We start from the raw sequence: 18712 nt of genomic DNA on the forward strand, positions 1-18712 counted from the left end.
GTAAATAAATTGTAATTAATAAAAAATTAATAAATTTAAAAAGAGATGGACCTGTGACCAAAAATGACCCAATGTAATCTAACCCCAGGATTTCTGTTGCTATTCACACATACAGGAAATATGTACAGGTTAGACCTTGATAATGTGTCATGTTTTTGGGAAAGAACATTCCTATGAAAAATAATGCTACATCTACTAGTTAAAGTATATTCAATGTATAACAATAGTATAATGTTTCTTTCATCCTCTTGGCATATACAACTATTTGTAGGGTAAATTATTAATGAATCATCTTTGTAAATCCTAAAATTTTTAGATAGTATTGCTGTGAATTTTGGTGTGTTCATCTGCCCCTAGCTGCATGGAGTCCAGCTGGGGCATGATTTGAAATAATAATTTTTCCATTAAAATTAACTCATCACACAGGCAAAATAAATCATGAATGTAGAAATGAAGCCATGAGAAGGAAAAAGGAGGAAGGAAAACAGTAATGCGGGATAAAGAAAGAGTAATCAACACATGTGACCTAAAAGCAAGAAAGGAGACTATTTAGAAGGTAGAGGGGAACCAGTAAATAGGAAGAAAGTACAGAATAGAGCACTCGGAGGATGAATAAAAACATATAATGGTATGTGTGCATGCATGTTTGTGTGTGGGTCTGTGAAAATGTCATAACAAACCCATTGCTTTGTACACTAAGTGCAACAGAGGAATATTGAATGGCAGAGAAACACTTAAAGAAATGCTCACCCTCCTTAGTCATCAGGGAAGTGCAAATCCAAACGACCCTGAGATTTCACCTTACACCCACCAGAATGGCCAAGATCAAAAACTCAAGTAACAATACATGCTAGAGAGGTTGTGGAGAAAGGGGGACCCTCCTCCACTGCTGGTGGGAATGTCAACTTGTACAACCATTTTGGAAATCAATCTGTCACTTTCTCAGACAATTAGGAATAGTGCTTCCTCAAGATCCAGCCATACCACTCCTAGCCATATATCCAAAATATGCTCAAGTACACAACAAGGATATTTACTCAACTATGTTCATAGCAGCTTTATTTGTAACAGCCAGAAGCTGGAAACAGCCCAGATATCCCTTAATGGAGGAATGGATACAGAAACTGTGGGGCATCTATATAATGGAATATTACTCAGCAATAAAAAATAAGGAAATCATGAAATTTGCAGGCAAATGCTGGGATCTAGAAAAGAGTATCCTGAGTGAGGTATCCCATAAGCAGAAAGACACACAGGGTATATACTCACTCATAAGTGGATATTAGATGTATAATACAGGATAAACATACTAAAATCTGTACATCTAAAGAAGCTAAGCAAGAAGGACTCTGGGTAAGATGATCAATCCTCATTCAGAAAAGCAAAGAAAATGGACATCAGAAAAGGGAGTAAATGGAACAGGACAGAGCCTACCACAGAGGGCCTCTGAAAGGCTCTATCCAGCAGAGTCGGTATCAAAGCAGATGCTGAGACTCATAGCCAAACTTTGAGCAAAGTGCAGGAAATCTTATGAAAAAAGGGGGAGATAGAAATACATGAAAGGGACAGGAGCTCCACATGGAGAGCAACAGAGTCAAAGAATCTGAGACTGATACTCCAACTAAGGACCATTCATGGAGATAACCTAAACCCCCTAAACAGATGTAGCCCATGACATCAGTGTCCAAGTGGGTTCTATAGTAATGGGAACAGGGACTATCTCTGACATAAACTGATTGGCCTGCTCTTTAATCACCTCCCCCTCAGAGGGTTGCATCCTTACCAGGCCACAGAAGAAGACAGTGCAGCCACTCCTGATGAGACCTGATAGACTAGGGTCAGATGGAAGGGGAAGAAGACCTCCCCAACAGTGGAATGGGGGAGGGGCATGGGTGGAGAAGAGGGAGGGAGGATGGGATTAAGAGGGCAGGAGCTACAGGTGGGATACAAAGGGAATAAACTGTAACTAACAAAAATAAAAATATAATATTATTTTAAGAAAACTAAAACCAATAACCTCTAATTAATATAAAACTGTAGAACATCTAGTAATAAAAGCTTAGTAATAATCTTCATTTAGGTAAGGTCTGTTTATGAATGATACAAAAGGCACAATCTCTAAAAAGAAATACTTTGTAAGATAAAATGAATGGTTGGCGAGATGGTTCAGTGGGTAAAGACACCTGCAGCCAAACATGATGATCTGAGATCTGTTGCCTGGAACCACAGTGGAAGGACAGAACTAACTTCCACAAGTTGTCTTCAGACCTCAATGAGCTCTCTCTCACACACACACAAACACACTATACACCCATACAACTTGAAGACAACAGACAAGCTACAGCTAGAAGACAGTATAAACATGCACCTCAAAAAAAAAAAAATAAAATAAAAAAGGCTGATCTGTAAAGTGTGTAAATAACATTTTAGCTCAGTAAGATGACTTAAGCTGTCACAAAAGTGGCAAAATATTTGAACAGACACATCACAAGAAAGAAATTTAAATGGCTAGTAAACAGAAGAATGCCATTCGGCATCATTTATAACTGCGGAATGAAAGCTGAAATTTAACTCAGATGCCACAAGGCACCAAGTAGAACAATTAAATTAAATGACTGACAGCCCAGCATGGTCACATATATCTGCTATCCCAGAATTGTGTATGCTGAAGCAGGAGGACATAGGTTCACAACCAGCCTGTGGTATTTATAGCAAGACAGGACAAGTGCCCACTTTTGGAGAGGCTATGTTTCAGCCCAAATTTACATATACTGCAGCTGGGAAAGCCAAGGGACATGCTTTCTGCTATTCATTTTGGAAGGATGTGCTCATTACATGGCCCATCTGTTCTACAGAAATTTCCTCCAGAGAATAAAAACTGTATGCTCACACAGACACACACACACACACACACACACACACACGCACACACACACACACACTGACTTTATTCCCAGTTTATTCAGAGTAAACTGAAAAGAACTCTAACGCCACTCCACTTATGAATGAACAAGGAAACCGTGTTGTGTCATAAAGAGGAATGGCAGGCAATGATAAACAGAAAGTGCAAATAGTTACATGAGCATTGGCTAATCTCAAAGATGTTAGATAAATTAAAGAAATGACTTGATGCTCCGTAATTCTAGTTCTCTGATGACATGTAGAAAATAGACAAGTGATGAGCAGAGGCCGTGAACTCATAGCAGCTGTAGTTACCTGCACAAAATCAAGCCAGGCAATACTCTAGCATGAAAAGAGAGTAAGGGTTCATAAGCCACCACCCCTGACTGAAACCATGATATTTGGTAATTTCGGGTTTGGGGGGAGTCAGTTTTCTTTAAGAGTGAGGCCCCAGGTAGGTCAACCACACTCCAGCGGATGATCCCAAATCTATGAGTGTATGTGCAGCACAAACTGGACTTGAGTTATGTGAAGTGGTTACAAAGTTGTGGGAATGGGGAGGTGCTTCTGAGAGCTGTTAGGAAGAGGAGTGTGGGGGGGGGGTGAATATGATCAAAAAACATTGTATGAAATTCTCAAAAAATTAATAAAAGTATCACATGATGAACTACAAGACTGTATAATATTATGGAGATTTTAGACACATTTGAGCTTGGGAGATTCAAGTCTAAGATGATATGGTCCCATTGGTGGGCACTAGCAAGGGCATGAGGAGCAATGGTGGAAGCACATGGGGAGGCAAGCAGCCACGTCTGGCGTCAGGAAGCACAGAGAGAAGAGATGGTCACAGTCCCACAGTCCTTTCACAGGACACATCCCCTTTAAGCTCGACCTACTAAAAGTTCAAAGCACCCCCCGCAACACTCCTCTGAGGATTGTTACATATGGACTTCAGCAGACATATTCCAAGCCATTGCAACCTTGATTTTCAAAACAACTTGAAAGCATATGCAAATATGTATATGATAAAAGTACAGTGGATCATAGGTAAATGTTGACACTTGTAGGTATCAGACTAGAAAACTGGACACAAAGACACCTTTGCTTTCTCCTCAAACCTCACTAAAATAGAGTGACCGAGGCATAAGTGATTAGGAGGGGTAAATAGTGGGGAAAATGAGCTAGTGTCTTTGATCAGCTCCCCCTGAGGGGGGAGCAGCCTTACAAGGCCATAGAAGATGACAATGCAGCCACTCCTGATGAGATCTGATAGACTAGGATCAGAAGGAAGTAGAGGAAGACCTCCCCTATCAGTGGACTTGGGGAGGGGCATGCGTGGAGAAGGGGAAGGGGAGGTGGGATTAGGAGGGGAGGAGGGAGGGGTTTATGGGAGGATACAAAGTGAATAAAGTGTAATTAATAAAAATAAAAATTAAATAAATGGGCTAGTAGCAATGAAACACTAAAAAGAAAAATTCAAGAAGAAGGAGGTTATTAAGAAACAAGTTATAGAGGGCCTCTGAAAGGCTCTACCCTGCAGGGTATCAAGGCAGATGCTGAGACTCATAGCCAAACTTTGGACAGAGTTCAGGGAATCTTATGAAAGAAGTGGGAGATAGTAAGGCCTGAAGAGGACAGGAGCTCCACAAGGACAGTGACAGATCCAAAAAGTCTGGGCACAGGGGTCTTTTCTTAAACTGATATTCCAGCCAAGGACCACTCATGGAGATGGCCTGAAACCCCTGCACAGAGGTAGCCTATGGCAGTTCAGTATCCAAGTGGCCTCTATAGTAATGGGGACAGGGACTGTCTCTGACATGAACTGATTGGCCTGCTCTTTGATCACTTTCCCCTGAGGGGAGAGCAGCTTTGCCAAGCCACAGAAGAAGACAATGCAGCTACTCCTGATGAGACTAGGATCAGAGGGAAGGGGAGGAGGACCTCCCTGATCAGTGGACTGGGAGAGGGACATGGATGAGGAAGAAGGAGAGTGGGACTGGGAGGGGAAAAGGGAGGGAGCTACAGGGGGGATATAAAGTGAATAAACTGTAATTAATAAAAATAAAAATTAAAAAATTATGTTACAAAAAAAAGAAACAAGTTATGCTAAGTCAAAATAATGTCACATTTCTAGGGCCACAACCAGAACCTTAACCACCTGTTGTAATAACTGTGCAATCTCAAGGGAGTGCATGTATATTAAACCAATATCAAAATAAAGTGTGAAGGTAAAGGTCATTTGGGACATATGGGACTTCTATGGTGTTTCCCTACCTTTCTCAGGAATCTAAACAAGAATTGGCATCCATCAAATGGAACACATAAGCTGGCAAAGGGAAAGAGAATGAGCTGAGGCTGCAGTGCACACTCAGCAGAAAGGAAGATACAATTTTTAGTGACAGTAGCAGGGGCTTCCGACACAGCTGTACTCCAGCAGAGGAAGAAAAAATAATAATAGGCATTAGAGTGGGTCACGAGTTCTTCAGAAAATGAGTTCTCCGAGACAATAAATCTGGTGGGCCCCTTGTGTCTCAGCATCCTGGGAGAATATTGAGACAGTCACAGCCTCCAGGGAAAACAAAATGTTGTGCACAGAAAGTAAACGCTCAAGATCCACTGTGAGATTCCTCTCTCCGTATCATTTAACTCGATGAAGAAGATGTGTGCTGAGAAACGGCACTTGTGTGCTCAGTCAGAAAGGACAGTCGTGAAAGCAAGGTGAATCTGTAAATTCCAGGGTCAGAAGTGGATAGGTGGTACTTCAGACTGATAAACCAAGGAGTGGCAAGAAAGCATGTCACTTAGAGATGCACAGACACGTCCCGAATAGTCACAAGAAGTAGTAGAAAAACCTTGTAAGAACTATTGTTTCTTTAAACATTATGTGTGTTTCATTTGAAGAACTTAGCAGGAAAAAAAAAACTCCAACAGTAAGTTTTTATAATGTTCAATATCAACATCCCTAGCCATTAAAGAAATGCAAGTTAAAGCAACCTTGAGATAGCACCTTACTGTAGTCAGAAGGGCTATTATCACAAGCAATGCTGGACAGAATGTGGAGAGAGAGGAACCCTGACTCAACACTGATGTGCATACAAACTGATTCAGCTATATTGGGAATTAGTCGTGACTCGTCAAAAAAAAAATCAGAAATAGAAGAACCATATGAACCAGCTACACAACTCCTGGGTACATACTCAGAGAGCCCTATATCCCACCATGAACATATTCACATAACCATGCTTATCACTGCTCCCTTTACTGTAACAAAGAAATGGAGCCAGCGTAGATGTCCATCAACAAGAAAAAGAATAAGAAAAATGGGTAAAGCACACTATTAAAAAAGAGCCAGACTCAGAAAGAAAGAGAGAGAGAGGGAGGGAGGGAGGGAGGGAGGGAGGGAGGGAGGGAGGGAGGGAGGGAGGGAGGGAGGGAGGGAGGGGAAAAGAAGAGAAGAGAAGAGAAGAGAAGAGAAGAGAAGAGAAGAGAAGAGAAGAGAAGAGAAAAGAAAAGAAAAGAAAAGAAAAGAAAAGAAAGAAAAAAGACAATGCTGTCCCTGCTATATGGACCCTACCCTGTCATGTATGCATGTTAGCAGGTGTATGTGTGGATAACATAGCATTTTGAAAGGAAACAGAGAAAGAGGAAGGATAAGATGTTGGCATAAGCACACGTGACTCATTAAAGAGGGTGTAAAGCTATTTTGTCTTGTTTTTAACTTTGTCATAAGTTTTTTTTTCTTTTGTACTGGATAAGTACATAATAATGTAATTGATAATGACCCAAACCATATAAAGACATTACAAAAAAAGAGCATTAGAGATCAAATTCCCTCATAAACACAGTTGCAAAAATATTCAATAAAATACTTGCAAACCAAATCCAAGAACACAGCAAAAAGATCAACATGATCAAGTAGGCTTCATCCCAGAGATGCAGGGAGAGTTCACCATATGAAAATCAGTAAATGTTGTCTGCCATATAAATAAACTGAAACTGAAAGAAAAAAAAAGACATATGATCATCTCATTAGAAAAAAAATTAACTTTTATTAATTACACTTTATTCACTTTGTATCCCCCATAAGCCCCTTCCTCCTCCCCTCCTGATCCCACCTTCCCTCCTCCTTCTTCACACATGCCCCTCCCCAAGTCCACTGATAGGGGAGGTCCTCCTCTCCTTTCTTCTGATCTTAGTCTATCAGATCACATCAGGAGTGGCTGCATTGTCATGTTCTGTGGCCTGGTAAGGCTGCTCTCCACTCAGGGTGATCGAAGAGCAGGATGATCAGATTATGTCAGAGGCAGTCCCTCTTCCCATTACTATGCAACCCACTTGGACACTAAACTGCCATGGGCTACATCTGTGCAGGGGTTCTAGGTTATCTCCATGTATGGTCCTTGGTTGGAGTATGAGTCTCTGGGAAGACCCCTGTGTTCAAATTTTCTGGTTCTGTTGCTTTCCTTGTGGAGTTCCTGTCCTCTCCAGATCTTACTATTTCCCACTTCTTATATAAGATTCCATGCACTCTGCCCAACAGTTGGCCATAAGTCTCAGCATCTGCTTTGATAGTCTGCAGGGCAGAGCCTTTCAGAGACCCTCTGTGGCAGGTTTCTAGCTTGTTTCCTGTTTTCTTCTTCTTCTGATGTCCATCCTCTTTGCCTTTCAGGATGGGGATCGAGCATTTTAGTCAGGGTCCTCCCTCTTGATTAGTTTCTTTAGATGTACAGATACCACCCCTAGGCATATATCCAAAAGAGGCTCAAGTACACAAAAAGGACATTTGCTCAACCATGTTTGTAGCTGCTTTATTTGTAATAGCCAGAAGCTCGAAACAGCCCAGATGCCCCTCAACTGAAGAATGGATGCAGAAATTGTAGTACATCTACACAATGGAATATTACTCAATAATGAAAAATAAGGAAATCATGAAATTTGCAGGTAAATGGTGGGACCTGGAAAGGATCATCCTGAGTGAGCTGTCCCAAAAGCAGAAAGACACACACGGTATATACTCACTCATATAGACATATAGTATAGGATAAACCTACTAAAATCTGTACATCTAAAAAAACTAATCAAGAGGGAAGACACTGATTAAAATGCTCAATCCCCATCCCAAAAGGCAAAGAGGATGGACAACAGAAGAAAAAGAAAACAGGAAAAAAAAAAATTTTAAAGGCCTTTGACAAAATCCAACACCATTTCACTATAAAAAGTCTGGAGAGATTAGGACTACAGGGAACATATCTCAATACCACGATAAAGGCAGTTTACAGCAAGCCCATAACCAACATAAACCTGACCAATCTACCTAAAAAGCTTTTCTAGGGATAAAGGTATACCTCAGCATGTGAAAAGCTCTGGGTTCAATCCCCAACATGCACACACACAGACAAACACACCACCTAAGAATGCATTCATCACACCCACATGCCTTTCTAAACAAGTCATCTCTGTGATCTGGATCTCTTAGAAAAGTTCCCACCAGGTGACCCAGAACCTCTAGACAGAGATTAAACATCAAGCATTAGCAGAGCACAGGCACAGGATCCACAACAGAGTGCTACCCTGTGAGCCTGGATATGCTGCCTCCACATCTTATTAATGGCTGTTTCAGCTCGGCAACCCTCACCAATTTGTCTGCAGTTTTCGTGTGAATGCAAATCAGGAGACCTTGTCTTGTTGATCCTGATAATACGTAGTGAGTGTTATCAAACCTGTGGGCTGAGAAAAATGAGGGACTATGGTGAGAACTGGAGTCATAATTCCTGCTCACTCTTGGTGGATACCCCCTAGAAAGGCTCCTGTTGATTACAAAGATGCTGATGGCAGAGAGGCACACGCAGAGCTTGAACTAATCTCTTTTTTTAAATGTCAGGGTTGAGTTCATGAGTGTTTCTGAATTAGCAAACTACCCATGTATTATTTATGTATGTCTAAATGAGCAGGTAAATTATACATAAGATTTTTAAGCTTTTATTCACATTTCACAGAAACAAGTTTACCTTACATAAATCTGAACTAAATTTTTAGCTTTTTTTATTCCATTTCCTTAATTATCTGATTTTTACTTTTTGTTTTTATTTAATTTCTAAAATAATTACATTTTTCCCTTCCCTTTCCCCCTTCCAAAGTCTCCAATATACTCCTCCCTACTCTCCTTCAAATTCATGGCCTCTTTTTTTTTTCCACTAATTGTTATTGTGTGGATATATTTATATCTGTATAGATATATATTCCTAAATATAATCTGTTCGTAAGTTTTAAGGAAGAGAAAATTTGTAGAAAGAGAGGCTGGCAAGATGACTTGGTGTACAAAGGTGCTTAGCACCAAGCCTGAAGACATGCATTTGATCTGAAGGACCCTCCTAGGACGAGGAGAATCTCCCAAGTGGTCCACTTGCCTCCATACATGCACCCCACGAAACAAAGAAATAAATGTAACAATAAAAAAGAGAAAGAGGGAAGCGTGGAAACGTAACTATTGTGTGCTCATGCATGAAATTCTCAAATAAATGGTTTATCAATAAAAAATTAACATATAAATATTAAAATAAGCCAGGATCTCGAAAGTCCAATCAGTTAGATCCTTTAAGGTAATTTAACAGTTCTCCGCAGGGAGATGTGATGGAGTTTTAAGAATGCCAACTTCACATGAAAACTCCACAATAAATATAATAGCGAATGTGATATGGTGGGTGATGACCGCTCAGAAAGAACCGAAGAGTCAAAACACAACTATGCTATGTCTACGTCCTCCTGGTTGGACAGAGACTCATACGCATAAAACAAGAATAAACCAGTCTTTAAAAACAAAAGAAATGTGGGCTGAAGGGATAGCTTAACACATAAAAGTCGTACTGCTTTTTTAGAGGATCCACCTCAGGCACACACATTAGGAGGCTCTCAACCTCCTGGAACTTCAAGGAATCCAAAACACTCTTCTAGACTCTGATGGAACCTGTATACATGTACACACACACACACACACACACACACACACACACACTAAAAATTAAAATAAAATAAATCTTTCACAAAATCCTTCTTGATTCACAGCTTCTTCTATATCCCAGAGCCATCAACCTGTGTGAGTGTTATTAAACCCATTCTTTAATCTATTCAGGGCTTTCAGCACCTTCTTAATCTTTTTTTTTTTTTTTTTTTTAGGTCAAAGTCTACCCAAGTTCTGCTGCAATTTTTCTGTTGTTTTCCAAAGAGATTGATACTGCTATCCTACCTCCACCGCTTCATTTTCCCCTACAATACTCCAATCCCATGACAAGGTAGAACATTCCTATTCAAAGTCTTCTGAAAAGTGAATTACCCTTCCAATTCCTAGTTCCTACTTCACCAAACCACCTTATTTTTAATATAGCTCTAAAAGAAAACCTCCAAGTGGAGCATTAAAACCAACATCTAGCTTTGCTTTTCGGCCAAACCAGAAAGGCCTCATACCCTCATTACTCATCCTACATTTCAATACTCTATCCTCTAAATTAAACTTTTGGTTACCTTCCAGCCTCCAGGAACCTGACCTTGTTCTGATTTCACACTGCCTGCATTTTCAGCATCTTGCAAAGCACTTAAAACGAATGTAGTATTGTGTTGTGCTTTAGATAAGAACATTCTCTAAAGCTAAATGTGTATCAAAGGGAAAATAAAGCTGCTTCTTCATGTGACTCCTATCATGTGCTTCTCCAAGCTTGAAGAACATAATATAGATGAAGATAGAGACATAATGATATATGTCCTAATGAAAGAATAGGTATTTTAGTTTCACCTGTCACAGTAATCAATATACTTATTATGTTATTATTAATTAATGAGATTTACTCATGAGAATGGTTATTTGTTGCTCTGTGACCTCGAGAAAATTATTTAACGTCTCTGTGATTCAGATCCCTCACCTATAAAAAGGGAACAATTATAGCACTCTATGTGTTGCTTTAATGTGAACATTAAATAAAAGCAAGCACGTGCAGTAAGAACGACCTAACAAAGTACTCACTCACTGTGTTATCACAGTCACTGCATCTTACGCTACTGTATTTTTTCCTCTTTCTCCTGCTCTTTCTTCTTTCTTTTCCTTCTCTTCTCCTCCTTCCAGTTAAGCATTAGTGTCAGCTTCTGGTTATTTGTCTAATCATATACTCACACTTTCAGTTTTCATTCATGTTGCCCCTCAAAGAGTATTTCTGGGCTGGTGTGATGGCTCAGTAGATAAAGGTACTTGCCATGAAGACTGCTGACCTCTGAGTTTGATTCCAGGAACCCACACTGTGAACAGTAAAAAACACAACTTCTCCAAGTTCTCTACTGACTTCCACAAGCGTATCATGACGTATGTGCTCACACTAAATGTATGAATTAGTAAACAGATGATTAGATGATGGTAGATACATACATACACACATACATGATAAATACACAGATATGTAGATAGATACATAGATATGTAGATACATAGATAAGTAGATTATTAGATACATATATTAGATAGATGATAGATATATAAATATTAGATAGATAGATAGATAGATAGATAGATAGATAGATAGATAGACGGCAGATAGATAAACGGACAGAAGGATAGTTAGGTATTTTTTTTTCAATGCAATTTATTCAGGAACCTTGAACAATCATCTGACCCTGGGGAAAGCCAGCCCACTTTAAATAGCCTCTGGGTAGCCAACCTCAGCATGCCACGTGGGCAATGCAGATAGGTCCACATACATGGAAGCAAGCCAGATCCTCAGCCTTAGCCAAATGTGGAGTTGTTTGTGACAGAGAGCACTCACCATCGGGAAGGTGGAAGGCGGAAACCAGATCCATCTTTCAGGCGCGGCATTCCGCAGCTCTCTACAGTTCCCCCTTTTTGTTTTGGACGCATCAGGCAAGAGTAGAGGTCTGATCTCTGATATTAGAAATAAATTGGGACTTTGTACTGATGTTCATTTAGGTGTCATCCACCCAAAGAGCATCAGACCCGACCGATACCTTTTTCTCAGAGGTGGGACCTGGGGCATCAACCCGCATGCAATCAGACATGCTCTTCTCTGGGTCCAAAGCGGCTGACCCTGAGTGCAGTGCTTAGCCTCGCATCCTGAGGGTAACATTTTAGCTTTTTATGGTAGCCAACCATGCTTGGGGAGACTGTCCTGCTTCAATGGCTGTAAAGGCCTGAATGGTCATGGCTGCATTACGCTGTTGTGAGACTCTAATCTTGCATATACACCACAGGCAAACCAAGGAGACCAACACCAGAAGGCCTGCTAACGCTCCCATGCCCGCCCATTCCTTCAGATGATTCATGGCTGCAGCAATCAATGATGATAATCCTGTGGGTAGTCCTGCGTCCACTCTGGTAGAATTTGCCGTAACAATGGGAAATAGATATGTAGATAGATACATAGATAAGTAGATTATTAGATACATATATTAGATAGATGATAGATATATAAATATTAGATAGATAGATAGATAGATAGATAGATAGATAGATAGATAGACGGCAGATAGATAAACGGACAGAAGGATAGGTAGGTATTTTTAAAAAATCAAGTACTCTTCTCGTTGCATACCCAGCCCGCTTAAAAGCAGTGTGATCTTTTCCAAAATTTGCAACAGAGCCTCTCCATGGCTGCCACAGAAGAAGCTGAGTGTCAAGAGACTTAGCCTAAAGTGAACCAGAGCATCCAAGCTTCCATCTTCAGAGCAGGTGCAGCAGCTGTACAAGTCTGGAAGCCAGAGTTCTAACTCATCAACTAAACCAGAGGGGCACTGCCTCCTTAAGCTGTGTAGCTCCCGAGTTCCTGTTTTCTATTGTCTACTCTGTTACAAATGGTCTTCTCCAAAACCCAATGCTTCCAAAGAGATATGTACTACATATAGAAAATACGTACTGAATAACAGACATATGTGCTACAGGGGAGTCTTCTAAACAACATCCTTATGTTTTTCTACCATAGCAGAAAAAAAAGGAAGATTTTATGCTTTGGTGTATAATGTGTTAAAGTAAATACACTGAAGAAAGACAAAGCCAGTTACTAGAAAGCAGGACTCAGTCATCTTCCAGTACAATTATTAAACTTATATTTATTATTTCCTGTAGGCCCATGGTTGGTCACGAAACCAAAACGAGTATTAGAATGGATATTGCAGGCTGTTTCTGATCATCATTTAACTCATGTTCTTTGAATAAATATGAAAATATAATTTGTAAATTAAACATAAAACAAATATTTTACTTGGAAACACTCGCAAGGTGATAATCTTAACATACACCGCCACACACTCTAGCCATATGGCACACTCTTTAGCTCCTATGCAAGTTAAACGGAGTCTCTGTTTACATCTCAGGCTGGTTGCTTTGCTTTCACAGCCACGAGGCAGAAATGCCAGCTTTAAATATGCATGCACTTACAACATGAAATAATACATATTCAACATCTTTCACCCCGAGTTAGTGTGCCCTTGCCACATGCACAAATAAAAGGCATTATCTAGGAGATAAGTAGGTCTGCTATATTTTAAATGTGTAATATGATTACCCGCTAACCAAATAAATACAGCTTAATTTCCCCTATCGCCTCACTGTGTGAAAGGTCTTCCTTCTATAATAGATCACAAATGTTTTGAAGTATCCACTTGATTAATTCTCCACTGTAGACTCTAAGTCTGATGCTAAAACAACTCATGAATGCAGCTATCACTCATTTTTATTAATTTTATGTCATCTTAAGTGCACACCTATTTGATTAATAACAAAAACCTACACCTATTTTGATTTATGCTGGTTGAGGGAGCAAAAGCAAACACAACTTCTTCATCAACTTAAATAAAAATATGATTACATAAGGACTTAGCTAAGTCTGCCATCAAAAGTCTTCAATATGAAAATGCCAATTGAAACAAAGAAGTATCTTCATAAGAACAGTCGGTCCTGCAGTGAAGCCTCACTGGTGAAGTTAGCTTTGGGATTCTCTTTGCTGCTCCACTGTGTGTGCTAATTGAGGTTTGTGATTTCACACAATTGGGGAAATTACAGACTGTAACTAAGATACCATTATCTCATGTCATCTAACTAGCAAGAAGCTAGGGCAAGGAGGTGGCGGCTCTTTGGGAATTATTTTTCTTTTTCCTGCTTGGCTCCTTGGCTTTTTCCTATTAGCTGTGTTTCCCTGGAACCTAGAACCAAAAAATTACTTGCTTATCAAAGAGCACCACAAATGCTGCCACAAAGACCTGGAGCCATTGCTAATGCTTTGGTGAGTCGTGGTAATGAGTCAATCATTTGCCTCTGACAGTGAAACTATAAAATGCTGGAAACATTTCCAAATTCAATACTCACAGGAGTGGAAAATGCCTATGCAGATGAGATTTTTTTTTCAAAGAAAGCTTACAGGGCCAGTATCAGAAGTGCAGATATGTAAGGTACCCTCAAATATTTAACGTGTAAATACTGTCAGAAGTTGACATTTTCACTAAAATTATATACGTGTACTGCAAGGAGAGTTTAAGCCACATACTTATGAGTCTAGCATAGTTGCCTTCTCCCAGCAACTTTGTTCATATTTATAATATGATAGTACTAATAGCATCTCCTCTTTCCTCAGAGGAGATTGTCATGAAGAGAAATGAACATGGTTTTAGATGGCTTTTGATTCTATCAAGAAACTTGTAAGTGTCAGGCACAACATTCAGTTATTCGTGGCTGTGGCTAGATTACATTTTCCCCTCAAGGTATTAATTGCTCACAAACAGTTAAGCCAAGAAGCATCTAAAAAACTGTAGACTTGTGTGCTTTACTGCTCTGTTTCTCGCCTGAATTGAGCTGCTCTGGCTCATCCCTTTCGTTGATGTCACATCATTTTTGTTAATTTATTTTTCATTAATTACAATTTATTCACTTTGTATTACAGCTGCAGACCCCCTCCTTCTCCCCTCCCAATCTCACCCTTTTTCCCTCTTTTCCTCCCTTGCCCCTCCCCCTGTCCACTAATAGGGGAGGTCCTTCTTCCCTTCCACCTGACTCTAGTTTCTCAGATCTCAACAGGACTGGCAGCATTGTCTTCCTCTGTGGCCTGGTATGACTGTTTCCCCCTCAGGGGGAGGTGATCAAAGAGCCAGCAACTGAGCTCATATCAGAGACAGGCCCTGCTCCCTTTACTAGGGAACCCATTTGGACACTGAGCTGCCATGGGCTACATTTGTGCAGGGGTTCTAGGTTATCTCCATGCATGGTCCTTGGTTGGAGTATCAGTGTTAGAAAAGACCCCTGGGCCCAGATACTTTGGTTCTGTTGCTCTCTTTGTGGAGCTCCTGTCCCCTCCTGGTCCCACTATCTCCCCTTCTTTCATAAGATTCGCTGCACTCTGTCCAAAGTTTGGCTATGAGTCTTGGCATCTGCTTTGATACACTGCTGGGTAGAGTCTTTCAGAGGCATCTGTGGTAGGCTCCTGTTCTGTTCCCTGGTTTCTCCCTCTTCCTCCGATGTCCATCCAGTTTGCTTTTCTGAGTGAGGATTGATTATCTTACCCAGGGTCCTCCTTCTTGCTTAGCTTCTTTAGGTATATAGATTTTAGAATGTTTATCCCATATTATATGTTTAATACCCACTTATAAGTGAGTATATACTATGTGTGTCTTTCTGCTTCTGGGATACCTCACTCAGGATAATCATCTTAACCAATTTTGTTTAAATAACAGAATCAAAAGCCCACTGCCTGGTTGTATTAGAATAAGCTATTGAAACAGAGAGTTTATATACTTCAGATATCCAAGTTTCTATACTAACTTGACTAATGGTAACTAAGTAATTGTGTGATCCAAGCCATCAAATGTGTGCAGCTGACCAACAGAAGGGCTGTCTTCTGTTATCTGTAACTGGAAGTCATAATTAAACCTAAACATATTTGCTTTTTTCTTTTTTAATGCAGGGTCACACATGGGTGTCTATTTGTGTCTGCAGATGGAAGGAACAGTACTACATTTTTCAATCAAAGGAGAGACTTTTTATTGCTATTTATGATGATGGTACTAATAAGACAAAGCCTCAAAATGAATATTAATGAAGACGTAAAGGGGCTAGAAGTTGCGTTGCCACTACTTCGGCTTATTAACTTTACATCACCATAAAAGAAGCCGGAATAAGGAACTAGAGAAATGGCACTGTGTTTAAGAGCATTTATTTGCTCTTATAGAGGATCTAGGCTCCATTTCCAACACCCACATGACCACTCACAGAGTTCTTTAACACTAGTTCCAGGGGATCCAACACACTCTTCCGACATCCACAGGCATCACACATGTACATGATGCCTATACATTCACATATACACATCCATTACATACATACATACAGGCAAAACATTGTTACACAAATAAAATAAAATAATCATCTTTTTGTAAATGTAAAAGAGAACGGAAATGGGGAAAACCTGGTAGTGTGTTTATCAAAAAAATATTATGAGACTAAGCTTGAACTGCCTCGTGCTGCTTTGAGGTCTTGGGGGATACATTAGAAGGTATCCTCCATTATCAGAGGAACTGATAGGACCAGATGTTGAAGCATGAATGGGCATGTGCACAAAGAAATCTCACCATCCTGAGAATGGCTGGCGCTGCAAAGGAAACAACATTTGGAAATAAGTAGACAAGCCTCACAAAATGCTTACACAGCACAAAAGCCCCACAAAACGCTTACAGAACACAAGGCTTGAGATGGAGATGCCAATGGTTATGCTAGCATATATGTCCTCAGAGAACAGTGAAATCAGTGACATGTACCCATTGTATTGTGCAAACTGCATGCAACTCAATTTATCTTCTCATGCTTATTTAACAACACCCAATGATCCATTTCAAAGTAAACTAAACATTTCCCTGCTTATATATACACTCTAAATTCCTTCAGTTGAAGTGAAATTCCCTTTCTGCCTCAAGACATCCTTATATCATCTAAGTAATAGACTATGGAAACATAATAGCACCATAGAGATGTAGTGTTTTAGGTAAGCAGCATACCTGTACCCAGATCAAAGCAATACAAATTGCTTTGAGATTTGAAATTAGAAAAGCTATAAGGCCAAATGGATGCCATAAAAGAATACTTGGATCATAGGATATCCCTGCCACCCCAGAATTTGTCATGTTCTGTGAGCACCAGAGCTAAAGCCCTTCCTGTATTTGTGGCTTCCCAACTGTAGGGACTGAAAACGCCAATCATTCTCCATTGTACATTCTTTGAAGTGAGGGTCTGGGTCTTTCAAATCCTGTTAACCTCACTTAATGGATTTCCACTAGATAGATGACACAGAAAAGTGGGGACCAACAGGAATGTTCTCTGATAGTTGCACCAAACATGCTAACTCAAGTCCTGGCCCAACTTTGATAAAGGTTGCCAACAGTGACTATCTTTTCCAGCTGGCCACAGCTCCCTGGTTCAGTCTCCACCACATTTCCAATCTTACCAGAATGCTGGTGAGTAGCACAATACAGCTTCTCACAAGTTCATTCTCTGTAACTTGCAACAGTAATGTCTCCTTAAGCAATTTGGGAGTCTAGAGGGCTTATTCTTGGGAACTCAAAAAGTTTAGAGGAGTATTTCTTATTCGTTAAACCTAGCACACTCTTCTTCAGGGAGCAACACTTCCTGGACTAGGTTCAAGACAATAAGACATGGTTTCTACTTTCCTCCCCTGCAGCTATTTCTCACACTTTATAATCAGAGCTTGTAGGAAAGTCGGGCAATCATGTTCTAATATAATGGATGGCCATCCTCTGGTATCAGCCACTGAAGAAGCTATTGTAATGTGTAATTTCTTTGGAAATCAACATCAGTTGTAATATGGAAATTAAACATTATGGAACCAATTTGACATAATGATAAATTGAAATTAATGTTGACACACGACTGGAGTATTGAATGTGTGTGTACAGGCTTGTTTGTGTTGAAAAGGGAAGACAAAACAAATGCTTGTCCTTTTCCTCCATTATTCTAGTGTCATTTTAGATATATGAACATAATTCAAAGGGCTATTAAGCTGAACTACTAAAGCAAAAACACCACTGCTAATGCAATTTGTTAAAGGTCTTCAGAATATTTAACAGATGAAAAGATATTGTGATGGTCCTAGAATGATAGTAAGTTTCTCTCCAATGTTATTTCTGAAGGAAGAAGGGTGTGTCAGTGATACTTGCTCATTATCTGAGCTACCATTTTCATTCCTATGTTAGACCTCACATTTTTCTCAAGAGCTAAAACTGTTTATAATTACATTTACATTTTAGTTTCAAAGTTGAATGGAAACAAGGAAAATTCTCCCAAACACATAAAAAGTAGCTTGTCTTCATCTCAAATCTTGAAGATTCCACAGAAGACATAATTTCTGATTGATGCTGTTAAAGTGTTTCAAAATTAGCACTGGATATGAAGAACCTCCTGTTGTTTTGACTCATGAACTAAAGTTGTTTCACATGTCTGTAAAGTGGCAAAAAGTTGGAGAGCCTAGCTTTTCCACTGGCTAGCTATTTAGAGATGGGCTTCAGGTTTCTTAACATAGATGGGGTGGGAAGAGATGAGTTCAATAGTTTAAAATATGTGTTACTCTCAAAGAAGACCAGAGTTCTGTTCCCAGCACCCATGTCCAGCAGCCTATAACTATGTATAACTCCATTAACTCCGTCTCCAGGGTATTTAGCCTCCTCTGGCTTCTAAGGGAACACACACACACACACACACACACACACAATATTTTTTAAAAGGAGAAGAAAGAGAGAGAGAAAGAGAAATGTTGAAATTTTC

The sequence above is a fragment of the Meriones unguiculatus genome, chromosome 17 (genome assembly GCF_030254825.1).
Source record: "Meriones unguiculatus strain TT.TT164.6M chromosome 17, Bangor_MerUng_6.1, whole genome shotgun sequence".
In the NCBI taxonomy this organism is placed as follows: domain Eukaryota; kingdom Metazoa; phylum Chordata; class Mammalia; order Rodentia; family Muridae; genus Meriones; species Meriones unguiculatus.